Below are 14,446 nucleotides of genomic sequence, written 5' to 3' on the forward strand. Positions count from 1 at the left end.
TAGATTTGTTGCACGTCTAAATAAATTACTAAGTTTTTCAGGTAATTCCCAAATAAAAAATAATTCATAATTGCATTTTGATAGATAGGCATTATTTGAAGCATCAATTTCATGTAAGTAATTTGTCAACTTTTTTTTGGATAAAATTTTTCAGTGATACATAGGCCTTTCAAAATAGTTATAAAATGAATTTCTTAAGAAAAAGAATTTCTGAGACTGGTCTGTAAACCAGATTGCCAGCAGCGATGGGTAGTGTTAAAGCCTCATCAGACAGAGCCAACCTTGTTAACTAGAAATGAAGAGTGATCCTCTAAGGTGGAGGCGTATTACCACACCTATCCTCACTTTTCCCTTTTTCTCCGTGATGCACTCCATAAACTCATAAGCACTTCTCTGAGGGGAATATCCTGGATTTTCAGTGGTGTCTCTTGTTTAGTTTGCCATCTGCTATGCTCTCAGCTTCTTGTGGTTCCAGTAGTTCATATGACTAGAAGCCTTTGGTGATTTTTAAGTGATAAGTATCCTGTGAGTAAGACCAAACCTTCAGAAGCTAAGTTTGAAAATTACAAAAAAAAAAAAAAAAAAAAAAAAAGGCAAGAAATGACCCAGATTCAGGCACATGGACAGTGTAGACAACCTGTGACGGTATTTACTGTTAATTAGTTGTCTGTGAGGAGGGAGTGAGTTGACCCTGATGAGGAGCAGAGCTCTGGGTCCTAGACCTGGGTATATTCAGAAATAAACAGAACTATGGCGTAGCAAAGAGAATTGGTCAACAAGCCTAGACGTTACCAGTGAGTGTATCTGGAGGTACTTAAATTCACATTAAATCTCCACAGCCAGGTTGCCTTGTTGAAATCCATCCAGTAAGGCTAAAGCCGATTATGCCAGTCTACCCAACACAAAGCATTAAAAGCAGTTTTTTTCCCCTAAATCCTCCAATCTCTAAAGTTTATCCCAAGACCGGATCTTTCCATGAAACCTTTCTATTTCACTGTCGTGTACTTTTTAGTCTGTTTCTCTTGAGACACCATGTGCACAAACATCAGATATAATAAAAAGGATTCAAGCCTGTGGTATATTTCCCAGTGCCAGCAGCAAGCCAGGTGCCTTCCTCGGCAAGGATCCTTTTCTCCTTTTCTTTTTTTCTACCGGAGTGGGCAGGTAGTGGTTGGTTATGCCGTAGAACCCCTTTGCTGACCTCCAGTTCATTCATTCTACGCGTTTTAAGCGCTTGCTAATGGAAGATCCTTTCAAACACCGTGATGCGTAGAGATGAAGACATTGTCACATCCTTAAATAGTTTATCATTTTCTTGTCTGGATAAGATTTTCCCCTCCTCTTAGCAGAGGAGAAAACATCTTTGCTAATGTGTATCCATTTTCTGTTGAATGAGAAATTGAACAGATGTCCCTGCTGATTTAGTTATGAAAATATTAGTATAATAATTTGGTAAGTTTTACTCAACCTATAGGATATTAAACATCCTTCATACTATTTGATGCTTTTAAAATAATTACCTTCTTTCAAACTACTCTTAGTACCCAGCGTCTGTGGTATGCATTTTGGCATCTGACTACATTCAGCTTTATACCTTACACATATTTCTGGAGGATAATGTCTCTACTCCTTGTCTCTGTATCTCAGCCTAATACCTAACATGAAATATGTTTGCTGAATGAATTAATATTATAGGTATAAGTCTTTTCCGGAAGGTTATCCAGAGACCATATGAAGCAAATCATTCATGTCGTCTTTAATTCCCTACCGCCCTATTCAGTGCTTAATATCCAGTAGGTGTTGGATTAGGTTGTGTTCACTTGAAATAATCTGAAGTAGCAATGGGTTTTTCCCATAACCTACTTGATGTCTAGTTGTTTGAAATGGAGAATGAAATCAATCTGGTAATTTTCAAAGTCCTTAAAGATCCCCAAATGCATTTTGTCATACAGAGTTTGCATAATTTTCCATTGTCATTACTTTCTTCTTGAATGGATGTATTTCTCCTATCCCATTTAATTGGCAAAAAGAAGAAAAAAACACAAAGGAATACGTGTATTTGCTTACAGTATTCTTCTAGAAAAATCTAAGAGGAAAATGAAAAGGTACAGCCCTTGAAAAAATCTATGTTAACAGAACTATTTCAGGGAAAAGGAACTAGTGTGCTCTCGAGTAGTACGGGGGGCGGGAGGCGGTCCTTGAGGACTGTTGAAGTTGGCTACTTGAAATACTGTCTCTGTCTCATTTATTTTTCTTCCCCACTTGTAGCTTCTGTGAGAAAGGGGATAGGATAAAGAATCAGAGAAGCTGGTTTGTGTTTTTCTGTATTGCTCCCTATTAGTCCTGCATCAAGAGATAGAATTGAAAGGTGAGCGAGAAGGAAGCTCCCTAATTCCAGAAACGTCATTCCAGCAACTTCTCATTCATCGTAACATGAGTGGTTCATAGATGAGCTGAGTAGGCTCGGGTAGGCTGGCTGCTGGTCACTCCAGGCCCACCTCAGACCGAGAGGGGAGAAGGGCAAACCTGTGGAGAAGTGGGTTCCTGAGACGTATTGGCACCATGAGAAATGCCGACAATTGTGGGGCCAAGGGCTTGAGGAAAATTAGATTCCCCAGTAGCTGAAATTGTTTTGACAGGTCTTTATATAAACATTTCACATTTTCATCTACAGCGTGATGGAGAGAAGTAATTAGGAACACGAGGCAGTGAGGGAATAAAGCTGTATGTCGAGGTGTCCCTGGCACCCCTTCCCTGACTCCCTCATCGTGTTTCCAGAGCACTTTCACCCTCTGCTGAACTCTGACCACTCCGCTCCCAGTGGGAAAAGTCATTTTAAATATACATGTGAGGTCTTTTTCTTTTTCTTTTTCTTTTTCTTTTTCTTTTTCTTTTTCTTTTTCTTTTTCTTTTCTCTTTCTCTTTTCTTTCTCTTTCTCTTTCTCTTTCTCTTTTCTTTTCTTTTCTTTCTTTTCTTTCTTTCTTTCCTCTCTTTATTTCCTCTCTTTCTTTCTCTTTTTCTTTTCTTTCCTTTTTTCTTTTTTCTTTTCCTTCCTTTTTTTTTTTTTTTTTTTTTTAAGGATTTTATTTGCTGCGGAGAGAGGGGGGAGAAAAAGTGGGAGATGGAGCACAAGGGAAGAGAGACCCGGGGTCTTAAGCAGACTCCGCACTGAGCATGGAGCCTGACGTGGGGCTCGATTTCCAGGACCCTGAGGTCACGACCTGAGCCCAGACCAAGAGTCAGATGCTCGACCGACTGAGCCACCCAGATGCCCTAAGATGATTTTTTTTTTTAATATTTATTTATTTATGATAGTCACAGAGAGAGAGAGAGAGAGGCAGAGACACAGGCAGAGGGAGAAGCAGGCTCCATGCACCGGGAACCCGACGTGGGATTCGATCCCGGGTCTCCAGGATCGCGCCCTGAGCCAAAGGCAGGCGCTAAACCGCTGCGCCACCCAGGGATCCCCAAGATGATGTTCTTTTTAATGACACACTTTATTCGTGTTGGAATGGGTGGAGTGGGGAGGACAGAAGCTGGACGGGGGAGCGGGGCCCCTGGGGACACCCGATGGTTCTGCGGCCCCCGGGAGGGGCGCACCCGCAGGATGATTCGTGTCATCCTTCTTGATCCTGAGCCCCTAGAAATCAAGGATCCAGTTCACTTAGTAGGTTACTAGTTACGTACTCTCCTCAATGTTGTTGAGGGTGTTTAGGGTTAGCAGCGAACAAACCGTGTGAAAGCCCCTGTCCTTACGGTGTTACTTGCCAGTGTCGACCCTGCCGTGAGAGCCTGGCCACGGCACGCAAAACGCCAGCAAGGGCCGGGGGAGGTGGAGAAGGGTGGGCGACTAGGAAGAGGGCGGCAGGCGAGGTTAGGACTGTGACAGCGGGCCCGACCACATAGGGTCCTGCAGACCCCTGAAGGGAGGAGGAGGAGTAGGACCACTGTGAGGAGTAGTCTAGGACACGAAGCCTTTGGAAGGTGTTCTGTTGGGATCCCTGAGTACTGGGACGGCGGAGAATTGGTGGTGAGGCGGGGGTCAGGGTAAAGGACGGCGATGGCTTCTCGCTGGGTGGCGTCGGGGCGCCAGTGATAGCAGGTGGTGACATGTGATCCGAGGCTGGCTGACGGCAGGGCTAACGAGACTGATGATGCCTTTAACCCCGTGGTGTGCAAAAGGAATCCGTGTTGGCACCGACGCAGATTGGGAGGCCGGAGTCGCTGGAGTCAACTAGGATGAGGGACCCGAGGTGGAGCAGCCTGGGGAGAGTCGCGAGCTCAGTTTTGACCGGTGACGTTTGCAGTGCCTGTGCAGTGGGCGAATGGGGGTGTCGGCATTCAGGACTGGTCGAGGGCCTGGCGTGGGCCTTGGGGCGCCGTGCGGCCCCGGGGGACCCTCCAGGACACATGCTGCCAGAGGAGGAGGAGGTCGGGGCACAGCGACGCCCCGGAGCCGAGGAGGTGAGGCAGCAGCCGGGCGCCCAGGAAGGAGCCATCCGGGAAAGGAAAACCCCCCAGCGCGTGGGTGCCTGGAAAGGAAATGAGCCCCTCGGAGGGGCGGGGGTGACCGGGGTCCGCCACGGTCGGGAGGTCGGATGAGCACCGAAGGGTCCACCTCCCTCAGCGGCTGCCGGGCTGTGGTGGCCGCGGTGCTGGAGTGGGGAGGACAGAAGCTGGACGGGGGAGCGGGGCCCCTGGGGACACCTGACGGTTCTGCGGCCCCCGGGAGGGGCGCACCCGCAGGTGGCACGGTTGTCCTTTGCGGGAGACTCCGGCGTCACCAGCCTCGGTCCCAGGAGGGCGCAGGAGAGGCGGCCGGGCCAGAGGGCGGCGCGGCCGGAGCCTCCCTGGCTTTTAGCCTCGTGAACCAGGGGGGTTAGTGCCTGAGGCCCGGGCCCGGCCCCCGGGGCGTGTGTTCGCGGGACGCCTCGTGCCCTGCACGATCGGTGCGCGACCGAGTGGTCACTATTGTCTGGATGGGCCTCTAGCCTCATGGCTGCGTGTTGGGGACGCAGTGAAGATCCCAGCGGCGCTCGGGAAGGCTCGTCCCCCGGTCAAGCGGGGCCAGCAGCCGTGGCCGGTGTCCGCCTCCAGCACCTTCTGTTCTCTGCCCTCCGAGCGCTTCTCCTCGTGTCACTGGAGCATCTGCCGCGGCGCCGGGTGTAACCCCACGAAGTTCGGGGCTTCCTGAGAGCAAGCAGGTCTGTAAGTGCAGGAAGCCGACCTGGGTGTCGGGGGAGCTCCCCACGGTCCGGTGGGGACGGGCCGTCCTGGCGAGCCCCGCGCGTGGACGCCCCGGCGATGCGCACACGGGGCCAGCGAAATGGTTCGTCGGGGTCCTTGCCCGCCCGTCGCGGATTCTGGGACCCCGGGCGGCTTTGTGGATGTGAAGGGCCGAGGACTAGCGGCGCCCGCTCCGGTTAGCCGGGCTCCCACCCCGGGCCCGTGGGAAGGCGCCCCCAGTTCAGCCTTCGGGCCTTCGGGCCCACCTCGCCCGGGGAGTCGGGAGGACCCTCGAGGCGCAGGTCTCACTTCGGGAGCCGCGGGCCGGTGACCGTGGGACCAGGCCCCACCGTCCACTGCGCTTTGCCCTCCCTGCTACGGTCCTGACCTCCAGCTCCCCGAGGCTCCCAAGGAGGAAGGGGGCCTGGCTGGCTTACGTGCCGGAGACCCAGTCACGGGCCTGCCTCCTCTGGTTCAACCACTTAACTACTTGCTCAAGAGTTAACAGATGCAAGTGACCCCCCCCCACTGAGTCGTGCGGGGATGGGGGGGACCCTCCCTACCCAGAGGCACCGTGACCGTCGCACGGTTAAACCCAGCCGCGCTTAGGATCTGACGTTAGATGGGACGTGGCTCTTCTTTCCCAAGTGACTAGTGTCCTTGAGGACATTTCGCATCCACCCCGCGGGCTACGAGCTGCTGTTTCCCCTTATTTCTGAAGGGCGCGCTTCTGTGTTCTGCCCTTCCCCGTCCTACTCGCTCTTCGTGTGCTTCACTAACTGATTTCTTTCAAGGAGGCTCCGCACCCCGTGCCTAGTCCCTCGTGGGGCTTGAACTCACAACCCTGAGAGCCAAGACCTGAGCTGAGACCAGGAGTCGGGTGCTCACCCTGACTGCGCCCCCCACCCGGGCGCCACCACCCCGTTCTCTTAATCTATCCGTGTTAAACAACTGAGCTGGCCGCACGCCCCGGTCCTTGTCCTGCTCTCGGCCCCGCGGTTATAGGGGTCTGGAGGAGCCTTCTTGAGGTGTCGGGCAAGGGGCCCCGATGTGTCCCTCAGCCCCACCCCAGGTCCTCCCCGAGGATGCCCCTTACAGGGACACCCCGGGGCCCCCGGACTGGTGAGAGTGGTCGCCTGGAGCGCACTGAGGGGGTGCCGAGTCCCTTGCGGGCCCCCCACCTTCAGGGCAGCAGCGTGCTCCGGCTCAGCACCACCGTGGGTGCAGCTGCCGGGCCCCCAGAGCCCTGCTGCACCCCACCCCCGTCAGGGCAGCAGCGTGCTCTGGCTCAGCACCACCATGCATGCACCTGCTGGGCCCCCGGAGCCCTGCTGCACCCCCCCCCCCGCCCCCGTCAGGGCAGCAGCGTGCTCTGGCTCAGCACCACCGTGCATGCACCTGCTGGGCCCCCGGAGCCCTGCTGCACCCCCCCCCCCGTCAGGGCAGCAGCGTGCTCTGGCTCAGCACCACCGTGCATGCACCTGCTGGGCCCCCGGAGCCCTGCTGCACCCGCCCCCCCGTCAGGGCAGCAGCGTGCTCTGGCTCAGCACCACCGTGCATGCACCTGCCGGGCCCCCGGAGCCCTGCTGCTCCCCCTCCCCCCGGCAGCGGGTCGAGCATCCCTCACATGGTCGCCCGGAGGAACAGCCATCCCGGCCCCCTGACAGCCCTTCCTGAGTCCTCTTGCTCCTCAAGGCTCTGCTCGCAGGACCACAACTCTGATGCTCTGACATTTTTATAATTTCTTTTACAACTAGCGGCTCGGAGTGTTGATGCACGTAACCTTGTCGCGGGCCGCGTTACGTTTCGAGCTTCAGAAAATGGATTACTTAGGATACATGGCTGGGCACCCCAGGATTTTAGATCCGAACTGATATCCTTGGTGCTTCAAGACAGATGGTGCATTGCTTCTGTGCCTAAGAGCATTTGGCAGTACTGAGCCTGCGCCTTCTGTTCAGTCCAGAATAATTCAGCGATGAGTGGGCAACTTTGTACTTTTTTTTTTTTAAGACTTTTATTTATTTTATTTTTTTTTTTAATTTTTTTTTTGCCGAATTTGAATATTTGGAAGTGTTTCAGCTCACAGATTAAGCAGGAGCGCCTTCCTAAGATGACATTGCAGGTGTAGGGAGGTACAGGCCCAGGGTAGGCGCTGCGTATGGGTTTGGCATATGGCACCCCTTGTTTTTATTTTCATTACCGTGATATGTTTCCAGGAAGATTACCGAGTATTTGGCCACAATTAAACACGGGCGTCTCAAACTTTTGCAGATTCAGGTTAACTGCTAGCTGGACTAATGTTGGTCAAGATCAGAAGGGGAGCTTCCCAAATGGGAAGGAGGTTTAAAGGAGCAGAGGTGCCCACGTCCGGTGTTGGCCGCTGTCCCCGGATGCGCTGTGTCTCCTGGTTACCACCTCTTCGGGCACCTGCGAAGACGGCAAGGTTCCTCCTTGAAAGCCTGGCTGGGGGACCCAGGGAGAAGCACCTCTGACGCCCTGTATTTTGATACTTGGAATTAGAAATCGTGTATTCCTCTTGGTGCGCAGCTTGAGAGAGAGCCTTCTCGGTGACTAGCTAGGGAGGTACTTTTTCTCTTCGTGTGTTTTCAAAGTAGCATTTATGTGACCGTGTGGTTATCCTCTGGGGACACTGGGCGTTAACTCTAGGAGGCCCGAAGCCCACAGGTGACACTCCAGAGGGGATCCCTGAAGAAGAGTGGCGAAGGCGCCCCTATCCTGCGCTTGGCTGTGGCTCCTGGGTTGATGCAGAACCACGCGGTTGACCTAGGAGAGGGGACTGCACTGTGCAGAAGACGTCCAGGACTCTTTGACCCTTGGGAACTTGGGTCGAAAAGACTGGATCGCCTGCGCTCACAACGCTGGGAGGACGAAGACATCGATAGGAAGTCTAGATTCCGTGAATCAGACTGGCCTCTGTTTTGTCTACGTTTCCTGGGAAGCCAGGCCCACGAAGGCTGGTGGACCCTGGGGGGGGGGGGGGGGATGTTAGCGTCGGCCCTGTGATGTCACCACGTCAAATGGGGGCGCCCATGGACTACGGCCACTCCTCTAGGTTCCTGGCATGTTCAGTGGCCGTGCACTGACCTCCTCGGGGGCCACCTCGCTTTCAGCAGCTGCACCTTGGTGCACGACCGGACGACCCAGCCTCTGTTACGGGGTGGCATATGCATGCTTGGGAGCGTGGAACTAGCAGATTGACATAGGGGGTCCCCACCCCTGCTGACACACACACACGGCTGATGATCTCTCTGAAAAATCACTGGACTCTGCGTATTCAACACACTAGGGTTAGTAACCTCAGCTTCTGGGGTCCTGCCCAGGAATCTTTAAAATCATTTCCACAATACAGCTGTATCATCAAATGAAATCTATATTTTATATATATACACACATATACATATACATATATATAACATATATAGTTATATAGTAATATAAACTAATATATAGAGAATATATAGATTAGTTCTAATATATATATTAGAACTATAATATTAGTTCTCATATATATGTATATATGAGAACTAATTACCAAGGGTTGCAGCCTGATGTATTTTGACACTTTCTCTAGAAAGAAATGAATCCTGGAGATCGTAGCCTTTACATCTTAGAGAAATTCCAAGTCAATTGATGTATCACAATAGTTTGCTCGTGAGTAAAACACTCAATAATCATTATTTCAGTTCGGACTTGTGGGTCTTTAGGATACCGAACTCTAGAGCCGTAAGTTTAATTAACCTAACCGGCCTGTAGTAGAGTGAGTAAGCTTTCAAATTTCTTTTTTCTTTTTCCTTTTTTTTTTTTTTTTTTTTTTAGCTTTCAAATTTCTTACTTACTACTGTCTTGTTCTCTAAGGAGGAATTTTTTTTTTTTTTAACTTCTCTGGGCCTGAATTTTCTCAATTCTGTAACTGAACAAAAACTGAGGAACAACATTGCAGAAATATTGTAGTGATGGGGGAAAAAAAACCCTGGAAAGACCCTGGGTGTTTTAAAGAATGTGGAAAGACTTTTTAAAGCAGTAAACCAAGACAATTGCAAACTGTATAGATAATTACATGTTTAGTGCAGCGTGCAGCTTCACTATTAGAACACCGTTTCTGCTTGTGCTAATCGGTGGCGTCGCATCTTTTTTTGTTGTTTTTTTGTTTGTTTGTTTTTGTCTCTGGGCTCTGAAGATTGAAGTGGACTATTAATTGCCAAGAAGGACATAAGTGAGTATATTTCTAATTTTAAATTTAACCACACCAATCACAGACGCGTACTTACTTAGTAGAGGGTGTTTGGTTATAATTGAGCACATGTAGCTGCCGTAAGCTTCTTCTTCTAGGGTTTTACATTTGGGAGCTGGTCTAGTCTAATCATTTTTAGATGATTCTCCTGAATCCCAGGCACAAATGAAAGAGCGAAGGAGTTAAACAATTGAGGAGCATTCTGGGTGGGCTGGGAACAAATTCATGCACATTCTTCTCAAGAGAAAAATCACACATTTCCTAATCCTTGAGATTTCTTTGACTCCCATGCTATTTCCTCTAGTCCAAAAGTAAGATGTTTTCATTTTTTCCCCATTCTTTTCTTCCCCCCCCCTCCCCCCCACCACCATAAGAGGTGTGGTGGGTCTACTAGGACCAGAGGCTAAGCACACAGCAGTTTAAAACCATGAAACAAGCAAAAATCTTTATTTCAGCTTCCAGAATTCTTCTCCAACCTTTCTGTTAATGGAATAAGGAAGCCGTTAAAAGAGTGATGTAAAGAAGTCCCATCGAGTTGTTTCCATAGGAAATGAGGAAGCAGAAGCAGGCAGGTGTAGAGCGAGCGCTCAGCCCTTCCCACGCTCACCAAAGTCGGGGAGTCTCTCCCAAGGCCACTCAACATTGATTTCCCGGAGCCTTTGGAAAGGACAGAGGCGCAACACAGAGCCACACTTTACGGACAGTGCTAGGCATTTGTGAAAACTCAGGGCAAATAGCAACATTTTAGTTGTTTTTTTTTTTTTGTTGCAAAGGAAATGCAGTCCATTTGGATGAGCCTGGTTAAATGCGGAGCGATCTGCCGAAAAGCTCACACACATGTATTTGCTTAAAGGAACTTTACTGCTGGGTGTAATAGGATTCACCCCACAGGGAGGGACAGATGAACTCAAGGGATGTAGGGGAAAACCTGGAAGACTTAACCTCCCCTGTGTTTCCCTTCCCTGGCTGCCTTCACCGCAGGAAGAAAAAAGCAGGTGAACACACACACGTACTCGCTCCTTTGAACAGAGTCGCAGGGTTTTGGGGACACCTGTCTCACAACTGCAAAGCCAACCAGCTCTTTGCCACCCCCTCGTATCATCGTCCCGCGTCATTTCAGCATCTTGCGACTTTGGCCAGTGTTTTTAGGTGGGTACCAAGCAAAAATTCAAACATACGAGAAGTGGACTTTTCTTTTAAAGTCCATTTATATCTATTCCTGCTGCTGTGGATAAAGACCAACAAGGAGCCTCTGCTCCTCTGCAGCTGTTCTGGGGTGTGCAGTCCCACGGCGCGCCATAAATCTCCACTAGATGTCAGTGTGTCACTAAGTGAAACTGGTTCCGCGTGCTTTCCCGATGGGTTCTTGGAGCCTTACTGGAAGGGTGAACCCATTTATAACTGTTCATCGGAACGAGACAGAGACATCTTAGTCTGCAGGTTAGCAATGAGTTATGTGTGCCCTAATCACTGTTAGTTGATTAAGACGAGTTCTCTTATTTAAGAAATCTAGTACCTGTTTTTTACCTGAGGATTTTCTTCCCTTGTATTTTGGTTTTGCCATCATCTCCTCAAAGAGACAGAAGGCAAATATCCATTTCACGTCTTCCAGTGGTGGTAACCGGCAGAGGACAAAAGGGTTGGCCCAGCATCACGTGCTGGTCATCTCATGGGCCCAGGCTGGTTTTCTGCGATCGCAGAACCTACCCACCTAAACCGTGCTGCGGAGGGGTGAAGTGTACTTAGCTGCAGATTCCCCTTGCCTGCTGCTTGTATGAGCTACCTTGCCTCCCAGACAAGTTCAAGGAGAGTGCAGTCATAAAGAACCACTGTGGCTGCTGCTTAGGTTAGTATGGGGCTGTCTGACGTGTGATTTGAAGGTTTTAGCGAGACCGTACACAGACGACGCGCCAAACAGCCAAGGCCCTAGCAGCCTAGATGCCTCGCATCCCCGTTTTAGAGCAGATGAACCCAGACTAACGTGAGCCTCATCTTTAGTTCATGTACTCAGGTGGAGAAGGCAAGAGAGGCAGTTGCGGTTTGGTCATCAAGTTCTAAGCTCTTGGGTATTTGGGGATTGCGAGGCATAGTGTAGGTGTACACCGGGTGATTTCCTAAAAGAGGAGTCTGCCTATAGTCCTGGACATGAGTATTTAAATAGTGGTTTTCCCCCAAATTGTGCAAATACGCCAGTTATAACCACGTAAAAGTTATATTTGTGGATAAAGATCTAAAGCATCCGCAGAGAAGATGTGAGGGTGGCGGATTTGTGGGTCAATTTAACCTTTTCCCTTCGTGCGGTAATATTGTTCTTATGATAAATAAAAATAGAGAAAAAATGATCTCCTTTATTGTCCATCTTGTCAAGACTTACTACAACCTCAGGCTTATTTCGTAACCAGGAGGTACATTGTAAACAATGAAAATTCCAGTTTTGCTTTGGTTTGTTTCCTTCAAATGTGCCACTTAAGTCAGAAATCATGCTTAAATTGGTGGAAGTACAGGATCATATTTTCAAACTTTACTGTGAATTTTAATTGAAAATAAATGATCGTCCAAATCCCAGCAGGCTACTTGCTGTAATATTTAGTGCATTGTAAATGTTAACTAAATATTGATGAAAAAGTGTTTAATAAATGGAGCTCTCCTCAGTCTGTGGTTTCATTTTAAAGGATGCAAGATTAAAAGAGTTACCGTAAAGTCAGAAAAATTTTCAAGATTAAAAATCATTAAAGCTGTTGATTTTGCATGTCTGGACCTATGTTTTGATTCAGAATGTGTGTGTATCAAATCACGCATGGATTTCAGATCGAGATATGAAATGACTTGACATACGTGAAAGAAAACTTGTACTTTTGGGATAAGTCTCCTTGCAAGTAATGACGGTAGCCGTCCTTGAATTACGTATAAATACTTCATGGACAGGAATAAAACTCACACAGCCGATCGGTGATTATCCGTTGGAGGAGTTGAGCATGTGTATCAGAATCACCTAGAAAACTTTAAAAACCCTACATACTTCCCTGCCACCAGCCCCCTCCTGTAACCGTGATATTTGTGAAACCTGGATTTCCAGACTTGGCCATGGATGGGTGGAAGGAGCAAGCAAGAACGTGCAATTCCAGGACTTCTTAGAGGGCTGCAAAGTACTGGTGCATTTCCAGGTGCAAAATCACACCCCACCACCACCCCAGGTGTACGCTCAGGTTAAGTGAATTCTTGGGCCCCAGGAGCCACTTCCTAAAACACAGTGAATCCTGGGCTCACTCACGGTGGTCTGGAGTTAGGAGAAGTTGAAATAAACCTAGGCGACAGGTTAGTAGAGGTTATTGGATTCCCACTTAGGAGGGAATTCTCTGTTTAACCTAAAGGAAAGGAATCCAAGGAAGAGCAAGACCAGCTCGGCTCGCCTCCAGTCCCATCTGTGGCACCTCAAGACTACAACTTCCACAAAACCTTTACTGTCTCTCCCAGTCTCTGTCTCTCTGTGCCTAGAATCCACCATTAGAGATTCATTCTTTGGCTTAAAACATGACCCTCTCCAGCAATCTCTTCCTTTCAGTGCTGATATTACAGGCAATCGGTAGCACATGGAGTGTATCAGTGACCCTGCGTAAGCGCATCAGCCCCAGGAGCCACTTGCCGTCCTGTCCACACCGGCCCAGCAAAGTTGTGGGGCAAGTGGGGGGCTTGACGGAGGAGGGGACGCAGCAAGGCCCGGGCACTGCAGCTGCTGCCCGGGGGCCACCGGCTCACCGAGACCTCCAGGCTCCCAGGTGCCCAGGAGGCACCCAAGCTCCTTGACCTGCGGGTGTCCCGAGCAGGTGCTAGAGCCCAGCCTGTGGCCGGGCCCTCCCCCGAGACTGCGAGCGTGAGGACCTGAGCTGGCCCCTGGCCTCCGGCGCCCCGAGGGTCTACTGCAAGGTGAGCTCCGCTGCTTACTGTGCCCCAGACTAGCAGCCGGGGGTGCCCCCCTGTGAGCCCTCCCGCGGGCTCGCTCTTTGTGAGCCGAGCCAGGCTCAGGGAGTTCAAGGGTTGGTACTGATGCCTTGCACCCCAAGTTATAGGAGGGTACAGAAGGGGATTGTGCAGGCGGGGGCCTCAGGATCACCTGTGTCCCCGTTTCCCGGCCCCGGTGGGTCGACTGGCTCAAAATCCACAACCCGGGGAAGGATATTCAGCGGGAGTTAGGGACGATGCCATTTTTAAACATTTTGGGCTTTTCTTGGCAAATTCTGTTCACAGCCTCCCCGGAGATATTTTGAAGAACTTGGGGCTTCTTGAGTTTGGAGAAAATTTTGTTTTCACATTTAAGAATTCAACATTTTGAAAGTATTGAGAAAAACGTCCGTAGGCAATTGGGAGAAACGTCTGAAAGTGTGTATCTCCCTAGAACAATGCTGCTCCTATTTTTTTTAAGTTAAAGGGTAAAGGGGATTCCTGGGTGGCGCAGCGGTTCGGCGCCTGCCTTTGGCCCAGGGTGCGATCCTGGAGACCCGGGATCGAATCCCACATCGGGCTCCCGGTGCATGGAGCCTGCTTCTCCCTCTGCCTATGTCTCTGCCTCTCTCTCTCTCTCTCTCTCTCTCTGTGACTATCATAAATAATTAATAAAAAAAAAATAAAAAAAAAAGGGTAAAGATGGGGCATTTTAAATATCAAAGTTTTATAGCTTAAAACAAGTTTCCTTGAAAGGAATTGCAGTCTTAATCATTATTGCAACAACCTAAAATGCAAGACGGTTACTCAAATTCCTCTTTTCCACCAAGCAGTTCCCTTTCCACTTCAATCAGCTCTTTTCCTTGGTATCTTTGAATGGGGGGGGGGGTCCCCATCATTATGAGACACGTGGCTACAGGGCCTTAAACCTTTCGTAGCAGTGTTTGATAATCATTGCTTCACTTTAAGGGTCCTCAAAATTTAATCTTCGAAGATTAAATATGGTAAATGTAACGTTCAAAAACACA

Source organism: Vulpes lagopus, chromosome 11 (assembly GCF_018345385.1).
Source record: "Vulpes lagopus strain Blue_001 chromosome 11, ASM1834538v1, whole genome shotgun sequence".
NCBI lineage: Eukaryota > Metazoa > Chordata > Mammalia > Carnivora > Canidae > Vulpes > Vulpes lagopus.